The sequence below is a fragment of the Elephantulus edwardii genome, unplaced genomic scaffold (assembly GCF_000299155.1).
Source record: "Elephantulus edwardii isolate Elephantulus edwardi_28Jun2011 unplaced genomic scaffold, EleEdw1.0 scaffold00508, whole genome shotgun sequence".
Classification (NCBI taxonomy): Eukaryota; Metazoa; Chordata; class Mammalia; order Macroscelidea; family Macroscelididae; genus Elephantulus; species Elephantulus edwardii.
This window is the reverse complement of record NW_006400258.1, coordinates 121,349-126,688: the sequence shown is the minus strand read 5'-3', so window position 1 is coordinate 126,688 and position 5,340 is coordinate 121,349. Positions and strand designations below refer to the sequence as shown.

Genomic DNA, 5,340 nt, shown 5'->3' with positions numbered 1-5,340 from the left:
TGACAGTTCAGTATCTATTCCAAAAGTCTGAACAATGACATCAAAAATCATTCATCCGGAAATTGCTGTTATTATGTGCCATCGGTTCGCCTATAACTCATAGTGACACTATGTACAATAGCTCTGAACTCTTCTCTATCCTGAGTCAGTCTCACTGTCTCTGACACACCTACCCCCATTACCCTAGTTAGTGTGTCAAAACATCTCATCCGGGGTCTTTCTCTTCTGTGCTGTTGCTCCACCCTTCCAAGCATAATGTCCTTCTCCAGGGACTCGTTCCTCATGGCCACGTGTGAGATAGATCTTCAAAATCCTTGCCTCCACGGAGCAGTCTGGTTTCACTCTCTCAAGGATAAATCTGTTTACTCTCCTGACAGTTTATGATATGCTCAATACTCTTCTCTAGTACCATAACTCAAAGGTGTTAATTCTTCTTCTGTCACATTTGGTCCAGCTCTCTGATGCATAGCAAGTAGTTGAGAAGACCCTGGCCTGGATCAGGTGTACCTTGGTCTCCAGAGTTATATCATTGCTCTTCAGCACTCTGAAGGGGTCTCTTACAGCGGCTTTCCCCAGAGCAATTTATCTTTTGATTTCTCAACTGCTGGTGCCAAGAGAGTTGATTACGGAGCTGAGCAAGCCGAAACTGTTAACAATCCCAATCTTTTCTCAATCTATCATGATGCTGCCATTTGGCCCAGTTGTGAGAATCTTCATCTTCTTGATGTTGAACTTTAATCTGTACTGAAGTCTTCTGCAGCAAATGCTTTGGGTCCTTCTCAGTTTCTGAAAGCAAGGTAAGAACTATTTAAATGTTTGTACAAAGCTGCAAAAAAACCTTCAAAACCAAAACCAAACAAACAGTAAAGACTTGTACAGGCTGGCATTTAACTGACCCCACCTCAAAAGAATTTTGACAAGTCCATTGACTCAGCTGATTGAAAACAGGCTACTTGACTGACTTTCTTGTGAAATCTGAACAGATTCAAAGCTGGAGGTGGCAGGCTGGAGATCTTGGTTCTTTTGTGATTCATCCTTTCAGCGAAACACAGGTAGTACAAACCGAAGTTCAACTTAACAAGAACATGAGACCATAACAGTATACAAGAGTATAAACTTGCCTTGGATCAAACGGATTAAAAACAACAACAAAAGCACACACAAATACATTTCCATATCTACTGCTTATATACAAAAAAAAATTGAGAGCACACTAGGAGACAAAGTCTGTTCTGCAGTTATATGGTTTGGCACTTCATTGAGATGAATTCCCAATGGCACAGTCCTTACCTACAGCAGCACAAAACCTGTAAACATCAGCCAAACATCCTAAACAGGAAAAGTGTCTTTGCTGCTTATGAAAGGGAAAAAGGGGGGGGGGGAAATTCCTCTCTTTCAAATAAAGAAAAACTAAAAGGAGGGGCAGGATAAAGGATATCTCTTAGTTCCTGCTGTCAGACAATCTGAAGTAAGTACTTTAAAGTGTAGCTAGTTTGCTAACTCAGTCTTAGCCTAACACCCAGCTGTACATTGTCATCTTGACATTGTGTGGAAAGCTTTGATTGGGCAACACATTGTCAAAATTAAAAAAGTATCTCTGAAAAAAAAAGATTGTATTATATAAACAACAACAACAACAACAAAAAAGTATCTCTGTCCATGAGGTCATTGTGGATGATGGCCTGCATGTCACAGTCCAAATGTTCCACCAGCATATCATCCAAGTCACTGGGGAGCTTCTAGTGGAGAAGGCCCACCACTCTGCCATAGCTATGGAAGCTGTTGAGCAGGGAGTAGCCCCCAGGAGTGCTCATCTGCATGGGATGATCCAGAGGCACTTGCAAGGGTATCTTCCCTGGAGCCCGGTAATTCATATGCAAAGTGGTGTGTGCCATGGTGTTCATAGCGTGGGGCAAGGCACGCCTGCGAACCACATATCTTTGCTGAGCATTTCCAGGGTGGGAATGGGAGCTGGGATTCATCACTTTTTTGTGAGGTGCCTGGTTGCCATAGGTAGGCATGATAAGTTAGGGCCATCATCACATTCTGGCTCAGGACTCAGCTGTTAGACTGGGCCACCCAGGGTCATCTAGTGTCATGATGTCATTATGAGGAGGAGAGTCAGAAGTACCTCTTTTAAGAGTCCCACGACACAGTTGTATTGACTCCATAACCAGCTTTGCTGTCCTGTAGGGTTTGCATAGGCATCTGGGGCAAAGGATTTATGCTGGATTGCCTGTAGGTGTATTTTTGATAGTGTGGACTGGGTGATTTCAGACTGTTTGGAGGTGTGAATGAGTAGCAAGGTGCCCACTGCATCGTGAAGACTGGGTGGAAACAGTTAATGATGTCTGTGAGTAGAGGAAGCTGATATTATCCAGATTTCCCATGTTTTCAAGATTGCTTATCTCAGAATGACTGGACAGAGGAGAAGGCATCTTACCAGTAGATGAAAGGTACATCATCTCTCCAAGGTCATTCTGCTGTGTCATAAAAAAAAAATGAAAAGTCTCCCACTCAGAGTGCTAGCATTTGAGCTTGCTTGTTCAAGGATGAAATGGGCTCCAGTTGTCAAAGTCATCATTGCTAAGGGAGTGGGGGCTGGAAGGCCATTTGGAGAAATGAGAGCTGGGACTTCCAGGGACCCTCCTGGACAGACTGCAGGGATACTTACTTCTCCACAACTCTTTAAAAGCCTTAGATTTTGGTGCAACCACTGTGGAAGGCAGTGTGGCGCTTTCTCAAAAAGTTGCAAATAGAGATAACATTTGACCCAGCAATTCCAGTACTGGAAATATACCCTAAAGAGACCATAACTGCTACCCAAGCAGATATATGCACACCCATGTTTACCGCAGCTTTGTTCATAATAGCAAGGAGTTGGAAACAATCCATGTGCCCATCAACAAATGAATGGATAGAGAAGCTGTGGTATACAATGGAATACTACGCTGCTTTGAAAAACAAGGAACTGATGCAATATTATTCAACATGGATGACCCTGGTGGACATTAGGCTGAGTGAAATATCTCAGTCACAAAAGGACAAATACTGCATAGTGCCACTGTTGTAAAACAGGACTGACATCAAGGTTGGGGGGAGACTGAGAAAGACGGGATAAATTATGTATACTGCTTTGAAACAGATGAGGGAGAAAACTTTTTAAAAGGGATATGTGATTAGATATTATTGTCATGACAGGAGTCCAGAACGAAGGCTGCATAGTGGAGTGGACCTTGGGGGAGGGATTGTAAAACAATGAAATAATTTTTCTTTTACTTTTTAAAGAAAAGAGTGTACTGCAGGGGAGAGGTGGACAGGGAGAAAAGTGCAACAATGAATGAATGGAAATCTAAAGTCTCTGTAAATTTTCATTAAAATTAATAATAATACTAAATAAATAAATAAAATAATACTAGTTTATTTTAAAAAAGCCTCAGCTTTTAGCAAATTTGCTATGTGTCAGAGAGTTGGACAATTACTAGGGAGGATAGAAGGAGAATTGATGCCTTTGAACTGTGGTGCTGGAGAAGAGTATTGAATGTGCCATGGACTGCTAACCAACAGAGTTATCCTGGAGAGGGTTAAACCAGGCTGCTCCTTGGAGGCAAGGATTCTGAGGCTCCGTCTAACATACTTTGGACATGTTGTAAGGAGGGACAGGTCCTTGAGAGGGACAGCATGCTTGGTAAGGTGGAGGGACAGCGCAGGAGTAGAAGGCCCTCTATGAGGTGGATTGAGTCAGTGACTGGGGTAATCGGGATGGGTGTGTCAGAGACAGAGCGATTAGCACAAGACAGAGCAGAGTTTAGGGCTGTAGTACATAGGGTCGCTATGAGTCACAAGTGATTTGACGGCACAGAACAACAACAACAACAGATACTATATAATTAGATTGTTGTTCTTTTTTCTACTTGATGAAGGTTTTAAGTTAGATCATTGGTTCTTCTTGTTTCTTCCTTTGTTTATGTGTGTGCCTATTACTGTGAACTGTCCCCTGAGGACTGCCTTAGCTCCATCTCAGAGGTTTTGATAAGTTGTATTTTCATTATAATTTGTTTCAAGGGATTTTTAAATTTCATTCTTTATTCCTTTTCTAATCCAATTATGTTCTAGCAGAGAGTGATTTCATTTTCGCATGGGTAGTTTTGCAAGCTTTACTCTCATGTGGTTAATTTCTAGTTTTATGGCATTGTGGTCTTGATAATACTATGTTTTTTAATTTGTTGAGGCTTGCTTTGTGTCCTAATATATGATCAATTCCGTAGACGTCCCATGCGCACTTGAGAAGAAAGTGAGTTGAATTTTAGTTGGGTGCAGTACCCTGAATACCTCCACAATGTCAAGTTGACTGATTGTAAGATCTTTTACATCTTTGTTGAGTTTCTTTTGAGTTGACCTATTCTTTTGTGATAGCAGTGTATTGAAATCTACTGCCACAATCGTTGTGCTGTTTATTTCTTTCTTCAATTCTGTTAATGGGTTTTTTATGGATTTTGCAGGTCTATCATTTGGTGCATAAATGTTGACCACGATTATGTCTTCTTGATCTATTGTACCTTGAATGCCCTTCCTTATGGTGATTTTCATTCGGAACTCTATTTTATCAGAGATTAGTATTGGCATTCCTGCTTTTTTTGAGGTTAACATTCACTTGATCTATTTTTCCCCAGCCTTTGGTTTTGAGTCTTTCTCCTCTTTTTTTAGATGTCTCTTGTAGGAAACATTGATGGGCTTTGTTTTTATTTTTTTTAATCCATTTTACTACTTCCCCCCCCCTTAATTGGTCCATGTAGTCCATTCACGTTAAGTGTGATTGTCAGGCCAGGTTTTACTTTTGCCATTTTGCTGTGTTTATTTTTCTGTTGTTTTTGGTTTGTATGGTCCATGCACTTTATTTTGGTGTCTCCCTGTGAAGGACTTCACTTAAATTTTTTTATAGTTTTGGTTTTGTTTTCACAAATTTCTTAATTCCTTCTTTTCTGAAAATAATCCAATTACTCCTTCCTATTTGATGGAGAGCTTTGCTGGGTATAGGATCCTTGACTGGAAATATTTTATTTTAATTTTCTGTATATGCCATACCATTGCCTTCTAGCTTGCATGGTTTCTGTTGAGAACGTAATCTAATTGTTTCCCCTTTGTTGTTGTTGTTGTTGTTGTTGTTATGTGCCACCGAGTCATTTACGACTCATAGCGACCCTATGTACAACAGCCCTAAACCCTGCTCTATCCTGTGCCAATCACACTGCCTCTGACAAACCCATCCCGATTACCCCAGTCACCGAATCAATCCATCTCATAGAGGGTCTTCCCCTCTTGTGCCGTCCCTCCACCCTC

At 41.1% G+C, this 5,340-nt stretch overlaps 1 pseudogene; it reads right to left on the bottom strand.

The window, feature by feature from the left end:
• Window positions 1–1,316: 1,316 nt before the first annotated feature.
• On the bottom strand, window positions 1,317–4,590 carry LOC102865811 (annotated as a pseudogene).
• Between the last annotated feature and the right edge of the window lie 750 nt (window positions 4,591–5,340).